At 40.0% G+C, this 27167-nt stretch overlaps 1 protein-coding gene and 1 long non-coding RNA gene across 4 annotated transcripts in view; one reads left to right on the top strand and one right to left on the bottom strand.

The window, feature by feature from the left end:
* LOC115653251 overlaps positions 1-27167 on the bottom strand; it is a 201396-nt gene that overhangs the window by 30949 nt on the left and 143280 nt on the right. For 2 of the 3 annotated variants that reach the window (XR_004000893.1, XR_004000890.1), the window contains 2 exons: positions 26476-26543; positions 2560-2682 (listed from right to left, as the gene is read on the bottom strand). This is a non-coding gene — a long non-coding RNA (uncharacterized LOC115653251). Of the gene's footprint in view, positions 1-2559; positions 2683-8858; positions 8896-26475; positions 26544-27167 lie in introns of those variants that run through there. The other variant, XR_004000892.1, reaches the window with a different exon arrangement.
* Positions 1-27167, top strand: part of DIAPH3 (diaphanous related formin 3) — a 553931-nt gene that overhangs the window by 490622 nt on the left and 36142 nt on the right. The window lies entirely within an intron of this gene.

Below are 27167 nucleotides of genomic sequence, written 5' to 3'. Positions count from 1 at the left end.
TGTTGTGCTGTAGCTGCACAAGTTTGCACACAACATTTAAGAAAAAGGTGGAAAAGAGAACATCCTTGCCTGGTGGCTCCCACTTGAAATGTAGAGAAAATATTTTCATTCTTCAGCACTGATGCCAAAGAACCCTTATATAACATCTTGATGCAGTATATAGGGGGAGAGGCAGGTCCAGTAGAGTACTAGTCTGAAACTCGAGACACTCAAGTTCAATTCCCTGTGACCTTGGGCAAGTCATTTTGTGTCTCTGTGTCATACTTCCTCCTTTGTACAGCTGACGATAAATGTTATTGCTTTACTTCACAGGGGATAAACTAATTAAAGATTATTAGGCACTTAGATATTACCAGGGCCGTCCTTAGGATTTATGGGGCCCTACGCAGTATTATTAAACTGGTGACCCTATGCCGGATGGCAGCCCAAGCTCACAGCCTGGTGGGGGAGGGGGAGGAGGGACTTGCCACAAAGGATAATGAGATGCCCGGCCTGCCTCATGGTGGCGGAGAGTCACAGTTCCCCGCGGAGACTTCCATGCCCTCTCCCTCATGCAGAATGGACATGAAGAAAGTACCTAATTAAAAGCACTAAAATTTGGGAATAAAAAATGCCAATCACAGGTTTTTTGATATGCCCTGAAGTTTGTCAGAGATTTATTTGCAAAAACTTCATAGTAAGGGTGAGTCAGCTGTCCTGCTGAATACAACATTACATGTAATGGAATACATGATGCAGCTCTTCTCTGTTTTACATTTTCTTATTCAGTATTTCTAAGTTGAATTTATATTTTAAATGTACTCAAATCTTAAACCAGCATTCCAGATTATTACATATTTAACTCACTGAAACAAAGACATTCTTTTAAATTAATCAGAGAGGTTTAGTGTGTTCATAACAATGTTCATTGCTTTTAGAAAAAGGGAACAGTAATTTACTTTGTGTGATCTCCATAACAAGAGACATGGTTATGAAATTTCACCAACTTTAAAAAAATGTTTCCAAATATTTTAGGTATAACAAGGGTTTTGTCTTACTAAGGTACTGATTTTGCTGGAGGGTTCTTTTAAAACTAGTTTGTCGGATAGTCAGAAGTAAAGAAAGGGAACTCTTTGTCCAGCTATCTGGAAGGGAAGGACTGTTGTCCTTTAAGGGGTTTTTTCAGTGGGGAGTGGGGGGAGAGGTGGTGAAGGAATGGACAGAAAGGACAGGAAGACTTGGAAGCACTTTTTTTTTTAATTATAGTAATTAAAATGTGTATTTTAGATAAGGGAGGTCTTTTGAAGGATTTATTTAAAAAACTGTATGTCTGAAGATCCACGCATTTAAGGCTAAAGATGATTGTGCATCTAAAACTCTATGCAAGCATTTTTTAGAAATGTGATTTTATAATCTTCACCAGCTCACTAATGAAATATTTTTAAAGCAAATTTTAAACTAAGGTCCTGTAGACTGACATGTTCTGTGTAAATATTACATTAATGCACAACTGTTTTTGTCAGTAAAGTCAGAAACTGACAGTATAAAAATTTATTTGGGCATAAGCTTTCATGGATATCTGATGAAATGGGTTCCAGTCCACAAAAGCTTATGCCCAAATAATTTGTTAGTCTTTGAGGTGACACAAGGACTCATCCTTGTTTTTGCTGATACAGACTAACAGGACTATCACTCTGAAACCTGTCAGTATATACCTTGGGGTTGGCAAATGCCTGTTAAATGGCTTTATTACCCCTTGAATGTCTCTTTAACAGTTTCAATGTTGTGCTAATAGGTCTGGCAGGCTGGAGGTTTTTTCACTTTTAACTACTAGATTCCCTCCCAAGGAAGACTCACCAGGCTAGAGCAGCCATCTGTGGGAGCCTGCAGGAAGGGTCAGAACAGGGATAGGAAAACAAGAGGGTGGACACTAAGACCCAGTGGTGCCCCAAATTTTCAGGTGCCCTACGCAGCTGCCTATGTTGCCTATGCCTAAGGACGGCCCTGGATATTACAATAGTGGGAGTCATATAAGTAACTGTGATAGACAGATGCCTATTCAAAGCCAAATTTATTTAGTACCACCAATAGATAAAGATTATCTAAGCCTAATGGAAGCTTTTTCTAAAGCATAAATCAATATTCTCATTGAGGGGATGGTGCCTGATGAATGTGATGTATGATTTTGTGCATGTTATTAACTACCTCCTTCTCTTCATAACTAAAATTATAGCAGTTATAATCCATTCTCCTTCATATTTAGCAAGGAAGCATGGGGAGCTCATGATTTTTCTGCTCTTTTTTCTAAGGCACTTCATTGTTTGGGTCAGAATTTCAAAAGTGCATGGTACCCAGCAACTCACGTTGCTCTTATATGATCCTCCGGGTGAATAGTTTTGAAAATCTGGTCATTTCAATTAGGTCTCTGTGTGTGGACTGAGCTTTTTTGAAAATCTGAGCCCAATTTGGTGCAGCTGTGAACAGCAGGTTGTGTTCAAAATGACCCAGAAATATGCAGTACAGGTTACAGGGAAACTACAGGAACTTCTGAGCACTATACACGATTGTTTGTTTGTTTACCTTAATAAAAGCTCTTCCTAGTTTTCACCATATGCATTTCTTGGCTCTTTTTTGGCCCAGCATGTAGATGGTATCAGCAATGCATAAGTACTCATAGGATCAGACTGCTAAATGTAGCATATTCTGAAACTATACAAACAAAACAATTACAATATACAGTATAAAATACTACAGAGTATAAGACAATGCATTTTATTGTGAAGAAGGCATATAATCGTTCAAGCACAAGTCATTGTAGTCATACAGTAATTTCATTATTTCTGAGTCTACACAAATTATGCTAACTTGTGCATTCTGAAGTGTATTTTAGTAGTGAGTATAGGTGTGAACTGTAAAATTCACAAGACATTAGCACCATTGCAGTCAGTATGATAACATAATATGCAACATAACTGTGTTATGATTCATAGATTGCAAGGCCAGAGGGGACCATTCTGATTTTGTAGTCTTATCTCCTATATAACATAGATCATAGAACTTTTCCCAAAATGATTCTAGGGCATATCTTTTAGAAAAAACATCCAGTCTTCATTTAAAAATGGTCAGTGATGGAAAATCCAACATGGCCCTTGTTAAGTTGTTCTAGTTAATTACTCTCACTGTTAAAAATATATGGCTTGCTTGAATTTGTCTAGTTTCAACTTCCAAACAGGTTTCTCTGCTAGACTGAAGAGCCCATTATTAAATATTCGTTCACCACGTAGGTAGATTGTAATCAAGTCACTCCTTAACCTTCTCTCTGTTAAGCTAAATATTCAGTTAAATATTCCTTGTATCTATCGCTATAAGGCATGTTTTCTAATTCTTTAATCATTCTCATGACTCTTCTCTGAATCCTCTTCAATTTATCAACATCTTTCTTGAAGTATGAACACCAGAACTAGACACAGTATTCCAGCAATGGTCGGACAAGCGAAATACAGGGGTAAAATTTACTTTTCTATTACTACTCGAGACTCCCCTATTTATACATCTAAGAATTACATTAGCCCTTTTTGCTACAATGTTGCACTAGAAGCTCATGTTCAGCTGATTATCCACCATGACCCCCAAATCATTTTCAGAGTCACTGCTTCCCAGGATAGAGTCCCCCATCTTCTAAGTATGACATTCTTTGTTCCTAGATGTATACATTTACATTTAGCTGTATTAAAATGCATTTTTTTTGCCTGAGCCTATTTTACCAAGCAATCCAGATTGCTCTGTATCAATGACCTCTCCTCTTCATTATATATCCCTCCCCACCACCCAATATTTGTGTATCCATAAACTTTAGCAGTGATGATTTTATGTTTTCTTCCAGATAATTAATACAAATGTTAAATAATGTAATGCTAAGAACATATCTCTGTGGGATCCTACTAGAAACACACCTTTCAATAATATTTCCCTGTTTACAATTACATTTTGAGACCTATCAGTTAGCCATTTTTAATGCATTTAATGTGTGCCATGTCCTTTCATGCAATGCACAATAATACTGTGGAACAATTTGCGAGAGGATGTTGTGAAGGCCAAGACTATAACAGGGTTCAAAAAAGTACTAGATAAGTTCATCGAAGATAGGTCAATAGATGGCTATTAGCCAGAATGGGCAGGGGTGGTGTCCCTAGCCTCTGTTTGCCAGAAGCTGGGAATGGGCAACTGGGGATGGATCACTTGACGATTACCTGTTCTGTTCATTCCCTTTGAGGCACCTGGCATTGACTACTGTCAGAAGACAGGATATTGGGCTAGACGGACCTTTGGTCTGACCCAGGGTGGCCGTTCTTAAGTTTATTTTATGTTTTCCTAGTTTTTTAATCCAAGTATCATATGATCCCAAGTCAAACACTTTATCAACCAAACGTGTACTCATCAAAAATAGATATCAAGTTAGTTTGACCGGATTTATTTTCCATAAACCCATCTTGATTGGCATTAATTATTTTACTCTCCTTTAATTCTTATTAATCAAGTCCCATGTTAGTCGCTCTATTAAGTTTCCTGAGATCAGTAGCAGACTGACGGATCTATAATAACCGGGCTCATCTTATTTTGCCTTTTTCAACATTGCCACATCACTAGCTTTCTTATAGTCTTCCCAGAACTTCCCTAGTGTTCCAGTTTTTATTGGAAATCAATATTAGTGGTTCAGTGAGCTACTCAGCTGGTTCTTTTAAAACTTTTGGATGCAAGTTATCTGGACCTGCTGATTTAAAAATGTCTAACTTCAGTAACTTCTGTTTAATTTCTTCCTAAAATGATAATTACTCCTGGGGGAATTCTGTGCCACTGTGCATGTGCAGAATTCATGTCCCCCACAGATTTATTTGCTTCCACACAACAAAATGACTTCCTGACAGGGAAGCAAGGGGAAGCTGCAAGAGCAGTCATGCACCACTCCCTAACAGCACAGATATATTGTTTCAAGCACTCAGAGCAATTGGCAGAGAAGTAAACCATTGCGGGGCTGGGGACACTCCAGCTAGTGGCCCATACCCTGAGTTGGGATCAGCTGCCAGTCCCAGCTGGGCTAGAGGTAGAAGAAGACAGGACTTCCTCTTTCCCCGCAAGGAGTGGCTGGGGCAGTGTCTGACCCACCACCAGAAACCTCTCCCAGCTGCAGGAAGCTCAGCACTCTCCCTTCTGCCATCACTCCTCAGCTGTGGGCGGAGGGGTCATTATATGTGGAGCTGCTCCCCCATCCACCCAACCCCTGTGCATCCTCACCTCCCAGACACCCTGCCAAGCCTACACTTTTCCTAATTACATTTATGGTGGTATGTAATAGGGGTCCACTCCACTCTGCTCTTCTTCATTTCTAGTTCCTTCCTCCAGTATCACCACAGTCCCTGTGCAACAGTCTATTTACAATGTTAACTGAGTTTTTGGCCCTCTCACCCAGGATCTGAGGGAAACAGAGGTCTCCCTACTTTGAGCCCTCTATGTGACATGGGGCAGTTAGCCCTATCCGTCCCCCCACTCCTCCCGGACTTCCTTCCTGTGCCTCTTTCAGTGCTAGGCTGATGGGGCCAATAAAATGTTTACCCCATGCAGCCCACTAGCCTGATTAGATCATTATCGCAATCAGCTTCTCCTGGGCACTAATTAGCCTCCAAGTGATCAGAGTGCAGGCTCACCAACTCACTCCCTGCACTCTTTTTCCTTTTCTTACTGTGGATGGCAGAGCTTGGGCCCTTCAGAGTATTTTCCTTATAGTGACGCTAGTAAAACTTGTATTGCTTTGTGTTCTGTTTAAACATTTTAAAGCTATTGTTTTCCATGTTTACCTAATTAGAATAATTTTCCAAGTATTTAAAACCTTGTAGAGCTGTTCAGTAATTAAATGCCAGAGTTCTAATCTGGCCAATTTCACTCTCAAAAGATACAAAGCAATACATGATCATTTTTTCCTTATGAGTAAAGATCCTTATTCCTTACATGAAATGGTTCTTTTGTCCAAGTCAGTGGAAGAGGACCTTCCATTCTCCTGTGAAAACCAATGCACCTTATTCTTTAACTTTATCTAAGGAAGAAGAACATATAGTATGTCTGAAAATCTTGACATCCACTCCCTAGATTCTGGAGTGGCTTTGGACTCCTACTCCAATTTAGACCAAATCTGCACAAGCACATTCAAGAAAGTAAAGGTGAATAAACTAAATGATTGAAGATAAAGCTTCCCACCTTGACTTCCCACCTCAAGTTGATTCGCTTTAATTTTCCTCCTTGAGACAAGCCCATAGTTCATGTGCGATTAAGCTTCCAGTCTTTGGCTTTAAATGGGCACTACATGACAGTGTACCACTCGGAAACAGCCCCGCTCCCTACCATCCAGCTCACTGTCTCAGCCAGAAATTGAAGTGATTCATTCAGGGTCCTAAATAGAGCCAGGGTATATTGTTTATCGAGATTTCAAATTGTAATCACTCTATAAACTGGTTGTAAAACAGTGACCAAAAATAATTAATGAAAATAATTTGCAAACATTTTTATTGAATTTTTTTTTAAAAATTGACCAGCTCAAGTCCTAAACTGCATTACATTTAATGACCAGTAAATACACAGCAAGACCATATTACAGGGCAATCTTCAACAATTTCTACACACTATTAACTGTAAGATATTTATTGTCAGTCTTGGCAAAATAATACCTCTCCCCATCTAAGTTTAGTATCTTCCACTTTCATTGTAAATTAGCCCTCACAGCTCTCAGCGCCCCTCCTCCTCCCCACATGGCCCCAGCTCTCCCCGTGGCCAAGGTGGGAGTTGCAGAGGGCAGGATGACTGAGAGTCCTCCATGCCCTGGCTAGAGTTGAGCGCTTAGCCTTGACCAGGACCATGGTGGAGGTCTCGGCCCTGGCTAGAGCTCTGAGCCCAGAGCCCCTCCTCTGTTCCACCCATGGCCACACCCCATCATGCCCCTTCACCCACAGCCCCACCTCTTTTTACCCCAACTTCGCCTTTCTCCCTGAGGCCCTGCCCCCCACTTGCTCCTTCCTGCACTCCCTCATTGTGGCCCCGAGAATGACAAAACTCTGTCCCCACGCTGCAGCCCCAGGATTGTGGTATGGAGCAAGTGCTCCTCCAGCCCTGTGGCCGTGACAAGGAGATTTTTTCAGACGCCCCAAATCTCCCCCCCGTCCTTGCCGACAGCATGAGGTTTGAGGAGACTTAGTCTCCCCCAGCAGGGCCGGCTCCAGGCACCAGCATTCCAAGCTGGTGTTTGGGGCGGCAATGTGCAAGGGGCGGCACGTCCCTGTTGTTTTGCCCCCAAGCAGCTCGCTGAATTGCCGATGGCGGGGGCAGTCCGTGCACCTTTAGGGTGGCAGATGCATTTCCGCGGTAGCGGCAATTCGGCGGCAGCTTCTATGTTTAGCTGTCCACGAAGGCTGCAGCTAAACATAGAAGCTGCCGCTGAAGAAACGCGCCTGCCGCCCTAAGGGCACATGGACTGCCCTCGCCGCCCGTGGCGGCAATTCGTCACGCTGCTTGGGGCGGCGAAAACTGTAGAGTTGGCCCTGTCCCCCAGCCTCCATTACGTACTGCCCCTACGCGCACACAATAAAGGAATCTTTCTATATGCGCACACACTCTCACTATTAACTCACCACTCTGGGCTGCTGTGTGTGTGTGTGTGTGTGTGTGTGTGTGTGTGTGTGTGTGTGTGTGTGTGTGTGTGTGTGTGTAATAAAGATTCCTCTGTTGTTTTGAGCTACATTTAATCCTCCCATGCCATAGAACAAGTGTAGTGTGCAAGTTGATTTCATTCTTATTGCTAAGTATTTCAGCCTGTTATGCAGTAACAACATGGTAATTTCATTAAAGATAATTACACAGTATTTTGCATTAATGCTACCTCATTACAGCCTGAAAAATGTGGAGTTAACTAGATTCATAATTGTAGCAGCTGACCATCATCAGTATTGTCTTTTCAAGCTTCTTTTTTTTTTTTTAATAGACAAAGATATTTTTAATCTTGGAGTGAAAAGAAAGAATGGGTCCTGAGTTTGAGAGTAGAGGACCAAACATTAGAGCAATATCATAAATATTAAAATTAATATAAGGCCAACCAGCATAGAACCTGTTCTTCTACCATAAAACTAACCAACTAAGGTGTTTGATAACGTTAAAAGTTTCTGTTTTATTTCAGATGTCCTAATCTGGTACATTATCAGTTAAGAGCATAAGGAAATCCTATCTATAGGGAACATCAATAGTTTTCTTTTCAAACTGTAATTAGCATGAAAAATAGCAAGATGATCAACCAAATGTGAAAAACATCCCTCAAATCTATTCTTAAAATCAAATTAATTCATTTTTCACTTGCTACGGGAAGTGAGGGGGGGGCATCATAGAGGTAATAGCCTACAAAATTGAGTGTATGCTCTTCAGCAACTTAGCTCAGGAGAGATGCTTAATATTACAGAGGTGAATCTGGGCTAGATAGACCTGGAGAAACACACAAAATATGACAGACACTTATTTTGACTGTTCACTGAGAGTGTTTTAATATTTGAATAGAATATTTGGAGGCGTTTTAGCTGGGGGCTGTATGTGATGGCCAGTGGAGTCCTGTTGGTTTCTTTCTTGGGTTTGTCTTGCAGTAGGAGGCTTCTGGGTACATGTCTGGCTCTGTTGATCTGTTTCCTTATTTCCTCATGCGGGTATTGTAGTTTTGAGAATGCTTGGTGGAGATTTTGTAGGTGTTGGTCTCTCTCTGAGGGGTTAGAGCAGATGCAGATCAGCCACACCATCACTGGTTCATTCACCTGCACATCCACCAATGTAATATACGCCATCATATGCCAGCATTGCCTCTCTGCTATGTACATTGGCCAAACTGGACAGTCTCTACGGAAAAGGATAAATGGACACAAATCAGACATTAGGAATGGCAATATACAAAAACCTGTAGGAGAGCACTTCAACCTCCCTGGCCACACTATAGCAGACCTTAAGGTGGCCATCCTGCAGCAAAAAAACTTCAGGACCAGACTTCAAAGAGAAACTGCTGAGCTTCAGTTCATCTGCAAATTTGACATCATCAGATCAGGATTGAACAAAGACTGTGAATGGCTTGCCAACTACAGAACCAGTTTCTCCTCTCTTGGTTTTCACACCTCAACTGCTAGAACAGGGTCTCATCCTCCCTGATTGAACTGGCCTCGTTATCTCTAGCTTGCTTGCTAGCATGTATATACTTGCCCCTGGATATTTCCGCTACATGCATCTGAGGAAGTGGGTATTCACCTACGAAAGCTCATTTTCCAAAACGTCTGTTAGTCTATAAGGTGCCACAGGATTCTTTGCTGCTTTTACAGATCCAGACTAACACGGCTACCCCTCTGATACTAAAGTAATGATGGAATCTATGAGGGTGTAACCAGTAATATTAGTTGTAGTCTATTTATGCAATATAGGTATTTATAAGTTGTGTGTATAAGTGTAGAAGCGGTATCTAAGTCATTGATGTGAAACATACATACCAGTTACAAATATTTTCCCCAGTGCTTTACATTAACAGTAGAAGTTAATGTTAAAAAGAAAAGCTGTAGGACTGAAAGAATTGGGAAATTGATAATAGGTGATAGAGCCTTTTACTGCGAGGTCACTGCTTTGAATTCAGACCAGGTCAGCAGTGATTGAAAGTTTTTACCATCTGATTGCCATTTAGAGGCCTGTGTAAAATCATTTTGATGGTCTCACTCCAATTTACAGGTGTCCACATCACAAACAAGCATGATAATTGATAACTCTTAGCTGCTTTGTTTGCACTCTGAGCAAATTGCAAGGAGTGACCTCTGACCCCTGAAGATTGTCTTCCCAGGCCAAAGTTGCAGCAAAGCAGGGATGCCTGTTCTGTTGCTGTCTGGGTTTGTGTTTGTTCTGTACATAAATAAATAAGTCTTGAATCCCCAGAGATTTTATAAGGGCTACAAGTCATCCAGATGTGTAACAAATAAGGTGTTTCTCTAAATATATTGCATTTACTTAATATGGTTTTGTTTTGATACTTAAAATCTAGAAACCTCATGTACATGTATATTCTTTTATGTTCTCTTGCTGGACTGGAAGAGAATAATTTACAAACTTGTGTTTCAGCATAACTTGATGTTATTAAAATTTAGCTATTTTTATACAGGATTCAGATGTCAGTTGCCAGGATAAAAGGAAGATCTAGAGATTTATTTAGGCCAAATTCATGGGAACTGTATCTGCTTATACCAGGATATAATTTGGTATGCTATCACCTACTTAGAATTTTGGCAAAAAGAAAATCCTTAAAGGCAGGAGCTTTCGAATTACTTTAAACATCTAGGGAATAACAGTATATGTAATCAAAACAAATTTGTTACTAATTTTTATTGCATTTCTTTTCTAGAGTTTTGTAATACAGATTCTTCTAAAAATACATTTATATGTTTATCTGCAAAGATAGAGTTCATTTTCAAGCAATAATTATAGAGGTTTGAGCTATTATAAGAGCTGAATATCAATGCTCCCCCTCTGTGACAGTTCTACCACTAGAGAAGCCCAGCTTGCAAGGTCTAATTACAGTAGAATTTTGATTCCCTCAGCTAAGTTGTTGGCAGGAATTCGAGGCATGGTAGAATTATATTGGTGACACAGTTGTAACAAAAAAAATACAGAATCTGTTTTCAAGCTTGCTCAGGTTGAAATCAAGTGTTGGATGATGTCAAATGGTCTTACAAAAAGTTCAGAAGTGCCCTGAATGATTATAATGTTCTAATTCTAATTATTTGCAATAAGAATGTAAATAAGGTGGGAACAAGCCTTATTTGCAGTGACTAATGAAAGCTGTTGTACTGTAATCAGAGTGATGCAGAGCAACAGGGCAATTCATTAGGAAAAATATGGTTGACAAACAGCTAATAGATGCCAGTTTGGACCTTTCCTTTTTTGATTTCAAAATATATACTCCTTTTTGTTAATGATGGTAAATAAGTCACATTATGAAGAAAAGTAGCGAATGATAGGATATTTTTACCTGCTGAATCCTGCCAAACTGTACAAAATACCTATAGGGTATTTTCGCTCTGGTTGGCTAAATATGCTTGCAATGTATGCTGATTAAATATATTGTCATTGTGAATTGTGTCTATGAAACCTCAGTTCAGCACAGAACATAAGTACATGCTCAAGTCCCACTGACTTCAACCAAATGTTTAAGTGCAATGCTTAACTGGGCTGGACTTAAAGCATATGTTTAACTTTAAGCACGTGCTTAAGTGCTGTGCTGAATCAGAGTCTAAATGAATAAACTAATGCACTCTCTCAGAACTTAAATTATATGCATCTAAACTGCCATTTGCATTATATCACCAATTTGTGTTAAAAATCAGTGCTGAATGATAAATGTTTTCATATTTTCACTTTTTGCATCTTTCAAATACTACTTAAAAAAATAATTGTGAAAGCTAAATTTAATTCCGCTGTTTCCCTCATGTAGCAACAGAATTTGTGAAAAGGCAACATTTGTCACTGTAGTTAGAGCGTAAATTTCCTGCTTCTGGGGAAAGACTTACTGGACATTTTATTTCATCAGTTTTCAGAAGCAGTGAAACAAACTTAAAGACAATACTTTTGGGTTGAATGGTACAAAATGCACTTTTATTAGAAGTCTAGACACTAAAATTACATCTTTCTGCCTTTCAAAGAATGCTTATATTGAGCAGTATCGGTAGTAACAAAAACAATCCAATAATGAATGTTATTTATCAAAATAACCTTTTTACAAACACTTAATAAATGAAGGTAACAAAATACATTGTCAATTGTCATCAGTTTTGAAAGTTAAGAAAGAATTGTTTAGTGAAAAGGACTTATCCATTCATTGGGGTGTAATTACTGCTTCTTATAAATATTTGTTTCCTTTGGGTTTCCACATTATAGTTAGCAGCTCTGCAAATTTAATTTAACACTAAAGTCAAACAAATAGATGTAACTATTCAAGATAAACTATAGTACTCAGATTTTAAAGAAACCAGTTATGTAGTTAGCAATTCCTGGTTTTTAGTATAAAGGATGTGACATTTGGTTCATTTGAAACTGAATGGAATACAGTGTTTTTAACAAGTAAGGATAAAGAACAAGTGGTACTTGTAGAACTTTCCATTCAGGGTGGATGCAGCAAGATTTAGATTAGATTTCAGTCTGATTGTATGAGATATAATCAGTTTGCTAGCATGTGAGTAGAATAAGAATGCAAGAAATATGCAACATAATTATGCAGTGAAAGAAGGGAGAGCTAAACTAAAATTGTGAATGGCAGGGGGCCAGTAAAGATGGAGACAAGTAGCAGAAGTTTGGCCAGGTGGTTGCAACTTTTCATAACCATTGAAAGTCAAACAAGATAACACCTAAGGGCAACTTATCCTAACAGCAGCAAAAGGAAGCAACAGCTGTCTTGAGCTGCACTTCCCTCTTTTGCCTCTTCTCTTCCCTCCCCCAACCCCATTTGATTCTCAAATATTAAGCAGACTAATAAACCTAAATATTCAAACCAAAAGCCCTAATGGGCCTACATCATTCTAAGGCCTGCAGACCCACCTGCATGAGCAAACCACCTAGTCTTACCATGAAAGCTCCAGCCTCTTGGTGAATCCAACCCCTTTTGCCCACACTAGATGTAATCAGGCCCTAGACAGAATAATCCTTCTATAATATTTTTATAGAACTACAGTTTGTGCATAGATCAAGTCTGGTCTCTGAGTCCTGTAAAAAGTCTTTTAAAGGCTCTCCTCAGAGGGATTTAGGCAAAACCTTCTAATTTTAATTGGAGTGCTTGTCTCTGTGTTCCACATCTGGTGTGGACGCATTCTGTTCAACAGAAATCAGAATGCTTTAGCCAGCAGTGTCTACTGGTCGAACCTGCTTCATGCCTAGCCTCATGCCCCTTCTCCCTGGAGGGTATAAAAGGGGGCAGAGCAAAGAACTAACCCTCAGTTCCTTTCACCGCTCTTTGACTGTGAGACAGAGACAGCTAGCAGTGTCCCATCCTAGACACTCACACACTAGTTCATCTGTAAATAGGTTAGTTAGCGGTGGTTTAGTTTATTCGGTAGTTTAGTTTAGTTTAATAGTGGTTTTGTTTTAGATTAATCATTTTTTTGTTTTTCCATCAAAGGAAAATTTTCTCGTGTCTGCTTAAAACTCCCTCGGTTTTAAATTTTGTTTGTCATGTGGAACTGCTGTCCCCCGTAATGACACTCACTCTAGCTGTCTTTACTGCCTGTGTGAGGGACCTTCCTAAGGTGCTGTCTGATTTTCATTTAAATCCATCTATGCATTTCATCAGTGTTCTTTCTGAAATCACACTCAACCAAGGGTGAGGCTGTACTGCATTCATTATGTGATCAATGGATCTTGTCCTTTTATTTGAATAAGACAAAGCCATTTAGATCCTCCTCTAGGCTATTTGTTTCTATTGTTGAAAGATGGAAGGGTCAATCAATATCAACCCAGAGAATTTCTAGATGGCTTTCAGGTTGTATGAAGTTATGTTATGAGACAGTCAATTTACAGCTCCCCCTCTAGGAACATTAGGATACATTCAATCAGGGTGCAGGCAGCATCCATAGCGTCATTTACAGATGTTGCTGTAATTGATATTTGTAGGACTGCTACTGGAGTAATGTACATACCTTCATGAAACATTAGTTTGTTGTGGAAGCATCTTATGCAGATACTCAATTTGGCGGGGCTGTATTGAAATCCCTAGTTCATTAGTCTCACAGTAACCTCTGCCGCTATGATGTACTGCTTTGGAGTCACCAGACATGGAATACACATAGAAGAAGAAAGGGAAATTGCTTAACTATAGTTACTTACCTATTTAATAGCTGGTGTTCTTCACAATATGTTGTCTATGTCTACATCCTACCATCCTTTCCCCCACTACTGCCAAGTCTCATACTTTGGACTGGGTACTGGTGAAGGAACTGAGGATTATTTGGTGACGTTGACCCTTTTATATCTTCAAGGGTGAAAGGGCTTGAGCCTATGCAGGTAATGGTTTTAACCAACTGACACTGCTGGCTAAAAGCATTCCAATCTCCAGTTCATGGAGCACACGTGCACCAGGCATAGAACATGGCTAGACAACACAGAACTTCAGTTACTGAAAAGGTAAGTAACTTCCCTATTTCTTATCTACTACATGGGATTTCTGCTGAGGAAATTTCAATGCAGCTACTCTTTCCTTTAACCTAGCAATATGATATAAACACACCTTCTGCTGGTACTTCCACGAGTGCAGGAACCTGCAGGTTACCTCCTTGGTTTAGATTGTTTTCAAAAACACTTGAAAAAGATGTACAGTTTTAGAATTGTTGTAGATCACAGTGATCACAATTATTCTTCACCACTTCCTGGCACACTTCTTACTCATTTATTAACAATATTTTCCATTCACCAGAACTTCCACAAGGAATGAACCTGCCTAGATTCTTGATTTCTTGTTTTGGGGTGATTCGTGCATCCATTTCCAGTTTGACGTTCTACAACTGATTCTTTTCTGAAGTAGATCCAAGGATTAGGAGAGACTAAGGCCATGTCTACACTACACAGTTTTGTCGGCAAAAGGCAGCAAAGTTAAAACTACAACACGTCAGTGCCATTCGTCATGTCAACATAACTGGCCTCCTCCAGTATCCCACAATGCCTGCCGTAACTGATCTGCTCATTGTTTTGCACTCCACTGCCTCACATTCCAGTTACGCAGGCATGTGCCCCTCCCCTTTCAAAGCTCTGGGAAGCTTTGACGTTTCTCAGCCTGGAGAACTCTGAGCTGCTGCCCAGCTGAGTATGCCACTCCCAGCAACAAAACAGCAAATTCGCTCCTTTCTGTTCTATAGGGGAGAGATGGATCATTGGTCTGTGGGCTAAGGAGGATGTGAAAGAACTCAAGGGAATCAAAGAATCATTAACATGGAATCCTGCTCTCCCTGGTGCTAGGAACACAGCGGCGGGCAAGCAGGCAAACAGAGCGGGCTGCAGTGGGAGTGGGCGGGCTGGCGAGACTGCTGTGCTGAGCCAGAGAGGAAGGCGGGAGCTGATATGGATGGGGGATGTCTCCCTCTGCCTTCCTGAGGATTGGCTGCTTCCAGCTGCTGTCTGAACTAAAAGAGAGAGCATGCCGACACACTCTGTCTCTCCCGACACACACACATTCTCTCTCTCAGATATACACTCCTTCTCACACACTTCCCCAATACACACACTGTTTCTCCCCCACCCACCCACTCCTTATCACACTCTGTCCTTCCCTCACCGCTCCCCCTCCCCGCATTTCAATGGAAAAGCGACTGGCAATCTAGTAGGAAGCCCATGGAATGATGGGATTGAGAAACCTGCATCCTGAGGCATTGCAAACCCTTCCCAAAGCACCCTGCGGCCAGTTCCACAGTGAGATAGCTACCCACAGTGCACTGCTCTGTGTCAGTACAAGAGCTGCTACCGTGCATGCACTCTGCCAACACATAGTGTGGACATGCAACAGCAGTTTAAATAAAGCGGTGGCTGTATGTCAGCATACATTTTTTTCAACAAAACTATAGTGTAAACAAGGCCTAAGTGTTCATTTGTATGGAAGTGTATCTCTCATTAGGGGTCTAAATATCCTGCCTCTTAAACAAAACTTTGAGGTCTCATCTGTAGTGGAAGGTTATGGAAACAAAAATGGGGCTTCTCTGTTGAAGAGCAAATTACATATACATTTTTTAGATCTAAGAAATGAAATAAAGACCTTGTTAACATTTCAGAATGGATAGACGAGTTCTAGTATGAGTGGGCAACAAAGCTGTAGTTAACCTGTGTGCAAAAGGAGGGAGAGGGTTATTACATGGCATAAATGCTTTGGAGTCCAGCCTAGTGTGGGAGTCCAGCCTGCTGTTCTGTTTGGCAAGAAGAACTCTAAGAAACTACTACTGTAAGAACTTTCCATCTCACAGGAAAGACATTTTTCTTGTAGACTGATTAAGTGAAAACTCAGTAATTCCTGGCGAAAATAGTCTGCTTGCGGTATTATGTCCATCTCTGATATCCAGGTGGGGATTTCTAATTATGGAACTCTGTCTCCCTAGCAGACATCCAGCTTTGCCCAATCAAAGGCATCTATTGCTGTTGTATTTAAGCAGAATTCGGCAAATTTTGCTCAAGCTACTTGAGTTGTGTTACTGACATAGTTTAGAATATGTATTTTAGTTAATTATTTGCATTACTGGAGTACTTAGGAGCCTTAGTCATGGACCAAGACTGCACTGCGCTAAGTGCTGTACAAGCACAGAACAAAACACAACAGATGGAGAGAGATCGAATGATGGGGGAGTACAAGAAAGCAGAGACAATATTGATTGGTTTGATAAGCCATGGTATTTCTATTACCTGAAAAGCTCTGTAAGCATTAGGGCTCAGTGCGCTAAAAGCAATTCTACCTCTAGGACTCTAAGGTAAAGCTTCTCTAGTCCAGTATTTCAGAGCTCCAGTTTGATCTTTCACACATATTTCAACACACTATAGAGAAGATGCTTATACTTCCACAGACATAGCCTTTCTAAGCCATTCTGGCTTCTGTGTTTGAATAAGGATTCCATCCTACTCCTATTGTCTTGCTATCTGTGTCTCATTAAATTAGCAACTGACCTTGTCCACTCAGGTTATAGACAATTTTTTTTAACCAGTAAAGACCGTAACCTTTAGTTGTCGTCCCTTAAAAATGTCTGCACATAGTTTATTTTTGTGGCTGTCTTCCTTCCAAAATGTATGCCTCGCTTAGGTTTTATCATTTCTCTGGAAAAAGTTTTTTTTTCATTTTTAAACATTTAGTAAGATGTGGGGACTTGGGATCACAATTTGCTTACACATTAAAGGAATTCTGATTTTTTCTAATTGCACCATATTTAGTACCGTATGGCAATACTTTTAGTAAATTATAAGAGATTAAAAAATACACTTCTCTTTTGTTTAAAAGGTTCTGAATTAAACATGAATTATATTGTATATGAATATGTAATAACTTACTGCTTATTTGGATCTTAAGCGTTTTTTAAAAACAAATGTAGATCATTCAGTGTAAATACAATATACTGTACTTCCAGACATTAAGTAGCAGGATGAAGTCTGCATTTAAGTTTCCCAGTTGACAGTTTCCCACAGCAATGCTACAATATATGGAAATCTCTGAGAAATTGTATTACACTATCTTTCTCTCTCTAATCCTTTAGGTCTGTCTTTCATGAAAGAGTTTGTAGGTATAGATACTGCATATGTATGCATTCATTTATTAAAAGTATTTTTACAAGATATCCCAATTAAGCTTGACAGCTTGTTTTCAATGATCTCTGCCCAATGGGATTTTACAGACACATTACATTAAACTAGCTTGTCTGCTACAGAAGAAAACAATATTAGGTATCTATTTTCTGATTAGCAATTTGTTATTTTGACATATAATAGTCCTATCTTGTATTTACACAAATAATGTTTGGCCCTGCACTAGTATAATAGGATGTCTCCTAAGGGATGAAAAAGCGTGTTCTGGAAAATAAGTCAAAAAGGAAATTGCTCTTTTCTCCCAAGAGACTTACCATATGGACACCCACTCTGGGGAGAACTGCACCTCCAGCTTGCAAATCTACAGATTTCTACCAGTAGATTTCTACCTACAGATTTCTACCAGTATCTGTTTGGGCCTAGTTTGCACTCACCACATGTTGGGATCAGTGGATATAAGGGAGGTGTAGCCCCAAATTCTCATCAGTTACTTATGACTGTCAAAGGTGCATCACTCACACACTAGAACAGTGTGTCGCCAGTGCTTCCTTTGTCATTGTTGTCCCTTTTCTTGCCCATCCATTCTTATTTGTAAATAGTGGTTAATAGTTTAATTAGGTTAGGAGAAAAGAACGACTAATCTTCTCTAAATTAATCTGAGGCCTGTTCCCTGGCTGCTTTCCTGTTCAAAGAGAGAAAGTTGTTGATCTATCAGTTGATCTGTGTTCATTCAGGTGTCCACAATTCAAGAAGGATGTTCATAAATTGCAGAGGAGTTGGAGAAGAGCCACAAGAATTAAAGCCTTATACTGACAAACTCAAGGAGCTGAATCTATTTAGCTTAATAAAGAGAAGGTTAAGAGGTGACTTGGTTATAGTCTATAAGTACCAACATGGTGAACAATATTTAATAATGGACTCTTCAGTCTAGAAGAGAAAGATATAATATGATCCAATGGCTGGAAGTTGATGCTAGACAAATTCAGATGGGAAGTAGTGTAAATTTTTTATGGTACAAGTAATTAACTAGGGGAACAATTTATGTTCTGAGGTCTAAGAACATAAGAACGGCCATACTGGATCAGACCAAAGGTCCATCTAGCCCAGCATCCTGTCTTCCATCAGTGGCCAATGCCAGGTGCCCCAGAGGGAATGAACAGAACAAGTAATCCTCAAGTGATCCATCCCCTGTCACCCATTTGCAGCTTCTGGCAAACAGAGGCTAGGGACACCATCCCTGCCCATCTTGGCTAATAGCCATTGATGGACTTATCCTCCATGAATGTATCTAGTTCTTTTTTGAACCCTGTTATAGTCTTGGCCTTCACACAGTCTCTTCCAACCCTAATCTTCTATGACTTGGTGGCCCTGCAGTAAGTGCAGATAAGTGTCCATTTTTACTCCCTCAATTTAAGTTGCACTTGCCACATTTAAACATTCAGATTTTACTCCTTATATTTAAACTACTAATTGGGAATGCACAAATCAGAAGTTGCATAGTGCTAAATACAGAGGTAATATGGCCTCCATACTCCTATTCAATATTCCCTTCTTTATACATTCAAAGATCACATTAACCTTTTTGGTCTTTCTGCACTGGAAGCTCATGTTCAGTTGATTATCCACTATGGCCCCCCAAATCTTTTTCAGAGTAACTGTTAACCTGGACAGAATACCGCACCCTGTAAGAATGGCCTAGATGTACACATTTACATTTAGTCATGCTAAAATGCATGTTTTTTTCTTGCTCCCATTTTACGAAGCAATCCAGATTGTATCAGTGACCCGTCCTCCTCATTATTTACCATTCCCCCAATCTTTGTATCATCTGCAGACCTTGTCGGTGACGATTTTATGTTTTCTTCCAGGTCACTGATAAAAAAATATTAAATACCATAGGACCAAAAGCTTTAATTTTTATTAAATTAATCTTTAATGTTCTCTGCTTTCATGGCTGAATAAGATTATTATGATTTCTGCCTCAGCTTGGTCTGAGAGTTACTTTTTAAGGATAAAATCTCTGTACAACACCAGTTCTTTAACTCAAACCAACAAAAACCAACCTGATTTAAACCTAATGAATAACTACAGCTAATTGTATAGCTTTAGCCTGCATGCTCCTCTAGCAGAAAGGGCATTTTATTTGGAGTGGAAACTCCATAAAGCATAATATGAGTAAGAGGCTCAAGTAATTTGATGTGCTTTAAACTGTAAGCTAAAGTCATACTTCTCAAAGGGATTGTTTTGTATTCCTTCACTGGTATAGCTTGAACTCCTGTTGACAGCCCAAAGTGAATTTGCAACATTTTTCTTATATGTAGCTTTGCCATATGTCATTTACTCCCCAAATAAACTGTAGTTTTAAAAATCAGGTAGGAAGAACGTAGGGCTCAATCTTAAATTTTCTTTGTTTTGTTTGTTTTCTTGTTCATCACCTACTGAGGATAGAGTGAAGATTTTACTAAATGAAAGGGAAAATATATTACAACTCAGGCCCAATGTTCTGTTTAGTTCACTCAGTTCAGCGACCCCCTAACAATTGATACAGCTCTAGCCATGTCTTTTTTTAGGTTTCCGTCTTTCAAATGGTTTGCTTTACAATTTTTGTTTTAAGCATTTTCCTGCACCCCATACCGTAGTCACTTAGTTTTAGAGCTACACATTATTGCTATCTTACTCAAATTGTATTTGTTAGTACCATCTAGAACTAACAAAATTAGTTGTATCCAAAGCCAGTATGTTTAAATATGCAAAACGTAGCAATTCCAAGTTATGATTCCTACAGCAACTGTAATTTGTACCTTTAAACATTCAAATAAATTATAGAGAGCCTGAGCCACTAAGCTTGGGGAAGTTTCATAATCTAATATGGATTGAATTATAATCAGCTAACCCTCCTCCAAGACCAAAATCATATTTTCACTGGATTGTTTATTCCGCTACGCTGACTGGATCAGCTGTGGTGGAGACATAGAGCCAAGTTCCATCATTGGCATAAGCTGTGCCCAAAAATGAATCAGAAGTGAGTGCAAACTGAAAAGTAGAGTTGTTATATGAATTTGACATGAAACATTGACATTAGACACTGTTAAGTAAATAGACAGCTATGTATAAGTTTCCAAGTTACATAGCCCCTTATAAAGCACATTGCAATAAACCATGGGTCGGCAACCTCTGGCACGTGGCTCACCAGGGTGCTTACCCTGGCTGGCCATGCCAGTTTGTTTACCTGCTGCATCGGCAGGTTCGGCCGCTCGCGGCTCCCACTGGCCGTGGTTTGCCATCTCAGGCCAATAGGGGTGGCAGAAAGCCGCAGCCAGCACATCTGTCAGCCTGCACCACTTCTCGCAGCCCCCATTGGCCTGAGACAGCGACCCGCGACCAGTGGGAGCCATGATTGGCCAAACCTGTCGACCCGGCAGGTAAACAAACTGGCCCAGCCCGCCAGGGTGCTTACCCTGGCAAGCTGCGTGCCTGAGGTTGCCAACCCCTGACCTAGAGCAAAGAAATGTAGTTCACTAAAACTGTCTGATTTTGTAGGTACACGGTAATATGAGGTTCCCAAATACAAGGCAGTAAATGCAGCATACTACCTAAGAAATGTTTTTAATTTGACAAAAAAAGAGTACAAGTAATAAACATTTTTAGATATAGTATGCAGAAACTGATATACTGTATACATGCAAAAACATTACAAATAGCATGAATCATCTTATGCAACATAATTATTATTACACAACACAGAACCAAGGCTTCATTCTTTACATTCACAATAATTCCCTTTGTATGAACATTTGCAAAATTCATCCCTTATTTTGTCTAGCCATAAACTGTGCCCCACATTTTACATAATTAAATAATTCCAGACAGTAGTCAAGACAAAATGTTTTTTATACCTAATCTCTTATTTTTACCTGGTTTTAGGCTCCCAGCTGTCCCCTTCATTCTTAGATTCTTGGGCTAAGTTATGAGCCTTTGAAAGATCACAGTTCTCACTTGCTCAGTAGATGCCTTAAACTTTAGCTTTAAATTTAAATTTGCTTTTAGATTTAAAATCTCTGAAGATTCCATCTGCACTGAGCATAGAATCATAGAATATCAGGGTTGGAGGGACCTCAGGAGGTCATCTAGTCCAACCCCCTGCTCAAAGCAGGACCAGTCCCCAACTAAAACATCCAATGACCTTAACAACCTCTAAGGAAGGAGATTCCATGATCTCCTTAGGTAACCCATTCTGGTGCTTCACCACCCTCCTAGTGAAAAAGTTTTTCCTAATATCCAACCTAAATCTCTCCCACTGCAACTTGAAACCATTACTCCTTGTACTGTCATGCTGCAGCCTGGGACTAAACAGGACTTTCCTTGTAACTGCAGCTTTGTACTGCAGGAGGCCATGCAGGGTCCACGTCCAGGTGCCTAAACTGAGACCAAGAGACTGACCGTCTTGTGCTCTCAATTTCTTGCTACACTCAGGCTGTGTGGAGAAGGGAGCTGCCTGATTTGAGGGGAGGGGTCAAAAAGTGAGGGTAGGGTGGGGTGAGGAAGTACTGGGACAAGGGGGCTGGAGTGGAGGTGGTGGAAACTGGGACTCTGGAGGCTGGTGGGGGAGGAGGGAAACTGGGCCTGGGAGTTTGTGAGGAAATATTGGGACTGGCTGGATAAGGAAGGTCAGACTGGAAGCCTGGGGAGGACCCTGGGGTCCAGGGAAACAGTGATTGGGGAATAGTAGTCTATAGTTGGTGGGGAGGGGGGCAAGGAGAATGGGACTGAGAACCAATGAGGAAACAGGCTGGGAGCAGGTGAGGGAAATGAAGATGCTGGGAGCTAGTTAAGTAGCAAGGGATGGGGGAACACTGAGATCAGATGAGCTGAGTAGGGGATAATTGGGACTGGCTGGACAAGGAGACCGAGTCTCAGAACCAGTAGGGCAGGAACAGGGACTAGAGTAGAGCTGATCATGATATTTTCAGCAAAAAAGTCAGTTCTTGGAAACCTCTTGCCAGAGCATATAGTTTCAGTGAAAGTTTCAGTCCAGGATGGAATTTCTGCTGTGTAGGAGAGAAAGGGAGAGCCCCACCTAAGAACAACCAGATATTTAGGACTCACCTGAGATGAGAGAGATCTGGGTTTAAGTCCCTGATTTAAATCAGATAGAACAGGGGCTTGGACCTAGGTCTCCCACATCTCAGCAGTCAATGCCTTAACCACCATGCTAATGGCAGTTCTGGGGAAAAGGATTTCTGTTTTTTCTATTTTTTTTTTAAACAAAAAACAAAGTCCCACCCTCATGCAGAACAGGGAATTTTTGAAATCTCAGATTTTTCACAAATAACCATTTTCCACCTAAATCTGTGTGGGAGGGAAGACATAGGAGCAGGAGTGGGGGGGAGGGAAGACTAGGACAAGGAGCTGGGGGAGGGAATCAGGGGAGAGACTGAAATTGGATGAGGAACCTGGAAAGGGAGACTAGGACTGGAAGCTAGTGGGGAGATAGAGGGTAAGACAGGATGGATGAGGAGATGAGAACAAGGGGGAACTGGGATTGGCTGGACAAAGAGACTGAGAACAAGGTGTTGAGGGGGAACTAGGACTGATTGGCAAGTAAATTGGGACTGGGTGTGGGCACAGGGAAGAGTAGGACTTGGTCAGCAAGACCAGAGGGGAGACTAGGATTAGCTAGGTAAAGAGACTAGGACTCACCAGGCATGAGAGTGCTTCAGAGCGGAGACAGGCTCTTAGGACAAGGTGCCAGGGATTGGTAGGAAAAGGGACAACTGTAATGAGACAGGGTTATGTAATGAAGGAGGCTGCTGACCGTAGGACCCCTGCTTCATTTGTTTCACAAGTTGGAAGGTGTGTGGTGAATCCTGCAAGAGACTGCAAGAATAGAAAGAAAGGTCTTGTGGTTAATGCAGTTGAGTGCTGTCCTGAAGAACTGGATTCTATCTCTGCCTCTGTCACCGAATTCAGATGTGATTCTGAGCAAGTCACTTAAACCAAACTTTCCACTTGTGATCACTAATTATGTTTTTCTCATTTTCTGCATGCCCAGCTTGATACCCTGAGGTCTGATTCACATTACTGCTGAACACTTAAAACTGCAACTGAAGTCACTAAAACTGTGCTTTGAACATATAAAGTGCTATGTAATGCCAAGCACTCTGAAAATTCAGGTCGTAGGTGCCTCAAATTGGGCCCCAAATATTACTGGAAACTTTTAATCTTCACCCCTATGTCTCAGTTATTCATCTGTAAAACAGAGATAATACCATCCCATCACTTCACTGGGGTGTTGTGAAGATAACTTAATTACTGTTTGTGAAGTACTCATACTAGTGGTGAGTGCCACTGAAAAGCCCCAGGAGGAAATAATTCCGAATTCAGAGCAGGGTTTGAATAGTGAACAGTAAAAAAGGCATGGGAGCCACATACTGAACAATGAGGCTCAAACAAAATATTGAGTAATTGCTTTTCAAGTGAATGAGGTAGGAGTTTGGAAAAATAGTATATGATCATGTAATTGAAGATGGTATCATAATGCATTTGCACAAAGGGCCTGATTAAGGTTACATAGGCAATCTTAATTCTGACATTTCCTAAATGCTGAGTGCTTGATTTGGTAACCATAAAAATGTTATTTTAACACAGAGTTTATTTTGTTTGTAACATAGTAAAAAGAACAGAAAACTGTAGCATAAAGCCATTGTACAGTAATTAAATTAGAGCACTTAGTAATAAGGCCAATAATAGAGGGCGAGACTCTAAAGCACATCCAGTGACAAAAACCTATTTTAAGATGTCTTTTGGATAGATGGGGGGAATATTTTAATATCAATATTTTTAATATTCAAATATACATGAAAACAATTAGGAAACACATTGTCTAAAGATGAAAGGTAGAGAATCTTATCTATTTTTAATCAGAAAAACATACCAGCATAACTTGATTGTCATTAAATATTTAAAATTACTTCATAGACTAAATTTCATTTTTATTTAACACATTTTATATATTTATAACTCACAGTTTGTGCAGGAAGCTCCCAATCTCTTCTAACATTCTAAGGTATTAACCTTAATCAGCCATCTTGTTTATTAATAAGAGGCAAGCTACACTATTATACCTTATACTATCTAACAATAGCAATAAAGAACTAGTACTACTAAACATTGTCATGTATGTATTAGCAAAGCGGTTTATATTTAATAAGTTCACTCATAGGTTTGGGGTTTTTTGCAAGAAAATGTAGTGCTTATTTAACACTTCTGGTCCTAAGAAATTACATTTCTTCAGTATCACATAAGATATGTATCTTCTCCAAATCAGCTTGGTTCAGATATAGTAATAGTACAGGATGTCAGATTGCCAAGTGCTATGTGATAGCGTAATGAGACCCTCTGTCATAACACACACAAGGGGACAGATCACATGGCAACCTCAACACTGAAAATTCTTGCTTTTGTGGGCATAGAATCTCAACCTATGTTTAGAGCTGGTTGGGAATTATGTGACACAACATTTTTGTCAGAAAATGCGTATTCATCAAAAGCCATAAGAATCAGTTTCCACAAAACTTTTTGTCAGAAAAGTTCCTTCAGACCAGGATGATACAAGAAACAGCAAAATAGGGAGTTGAACCTGGGTCTCCGACATCAAAGATGAGTGCCCTAAACACTGGGCTATAAAGTAAGCGTCTTCAAAGGACTCTTGTTGGAGCCATTCCACTTTGCATAAATAATTTAATATTCATTGGGCCAGAGAGCAAGCAATAGAAACTGACTCTAAAGCCTGGTACTTAGGACACTCATGGGGGATGTGGGAACCCCAGTTCAAGTCCCTGCATCTCCCACATCTCAGGTGAGTACCCGAAACACTGGTTGGGGCTCTTGTTTTTCACAAAAAGGAGGTCTCTTTTATCCTGATTATTTTTTAAATCTTGAAACTTTCCACAGGATGGGGAAATCATTTCCAGCTCAGCTCTACCTATGCAGTATTAACATAGTTTTCTGAGGGATCCTAAGTGAGAGGATATGGAGCCTTACATCTCCAGGTGACCTGTTAGAAATTAGAAACCAGCCTAGTTCAGTGGCAACAGAAAGTCATTGCCATCTGAAGACTATTCAGTGGTCTGGAATAAATATGTGCTCCCAGTCCAGTTCCAAAAGGACAGAAGTTTAATTCACAAGAGCAATAACCTTGAATATTGGTGCTAATTTACATCATCAGTGGCAGTCTCAGTAGAAGACAAATTCTGATTGTAGTTACCACATAGCTATAAATCTGTAGTATTTCCAAAGTTCTACAAGAGTAACCCTGTTCACTGTAGGGCCCCAAAGATTGAATGGACATGGAAAATAAACTATTTGCTGCAAGGATCAAATCCTGGTCCTATTAAATTAAATACCAAAACTCCAATTAATTTGGAAAGGACCCAATCTTGGGCCTAACTGATATCTCCAGGTCAGAGTTGAGGTATATTGGGAAGGCTACATCTTACTATAATACCTGTTCTCTGTGTATTATTCCAAGTAGTATAGTTTCCAAATCTTGTCAAGAGCCTTCCCTGAGTAATAAAACTACCATAAAAAAATCTACTTGCTTAATTCAGCATATCAGACTGTTCATATGTTAGTTTCCAATCTAAATAATGTGAAAGAACTAAATTTATTCTATATTCACATAAATAATCTGAAATTAGGTGTTTTCCATCTTCTACCCTTCCTTCTAAGGACATAATGAGGGACCAGGCTTCTTAGAGATAAGGTTCTTTTTTTTCTCCTTTTTACTTAGTGGAAAGGGATTTCTGTAGCTATCTTACAGAAACTTTGTGCACTTTTACATAGTATTGCCTTACCTCTTCACGAGGAGGAAGTCTATAGCTCAGCAGACTGCATCCTTTCTTCTTCACTCTGCTGCTTTTCAGAGCAGTCTGCTGAAGCATACACTCTTCGAACATGTAGGCTGATTACTGTGAACTCCCTGATTTTTAGTCTTCTGGAGAAGAACCCTCTCCCCTCTGCTAGGAAGCACTGCACAAGCATGTCATCTCACCACCATCAATTCCATTACACAACATTTAGTCTGGACAATGTCTAGCTCTACTCTAGTGAAAAGCTGAGCATCTGTGCAAACTATACCTTGCCATGTCTTCTGCTCTCAGGATTCAGTTATGCTTACACAGTGGGTTGGGCCCAGGTAATTTTTCCTTAAAAAACAAACAAACACAAAACCCCGTGATATTAATAAAAATGGAAAATGCTTTCAATTGATGGAATTAAATTTACCGTAAATTCAGTAGCCTACCTTGTCACATTCAAATCGTGAAAACAAAAAACACTGTCGAAAATTCAATTTAGCATTACAGAGGTTATTGCAGCACAACAGCCCTTCGTCTGTAGTAGTGTATAAAAAAGCACTTCTAACAGTGCATCAATTTTCACAGCCATTTAGTAGATTAGAAAGCAATTGTAAACATAGTAAAACCCACATTAACTCCTGTCAACAGCCTGCCTTTTTCTCAGTTATGGATTTGTTTGAAACAACAGTGAAGGCTAAAGTGATTGCATCAACATCACAGGTTGTATTATAAATATGAATGAACCCATTGTAATGGAATGCATAGTAATATATGGCAGGCATTTGTCCTCCCTATCACTGTATCAGCTTCTGTAAAGGAAGAATAACTAACAGAAGGGAACATGTCACCCTCTATGAGAAATAATTCCTCATGTTGTGAAACAGTAATTGTATCAAGAGACAGTTTTTAAACTGTCCTTAGTTTTATATTCTAATAGTGTACCGTTAATACCTGTCTGGTATTTCTTTTAGC

Source organism: Gopherus evgoodei, chromosome 1 (genome assembly GCF_007399415.2).
Source record: "Gopherus evgoodei ecotype Sinaloan lineage chromosome 1, rGopEvg1_v1.p, whole genome shotgun sequence".
In the NCBI taxonomy this organism is placed as follows: Eukaryota; Metazoa; Chordata; order Testudines; family Testudinidae; genus Gopherus; species Gopherus evgoodei.
The sequence above is the reverse complement of the archived record's forward strand: the minus strand, read 5'-3'. Positions and strand labels throughout refer to the sequence as shown.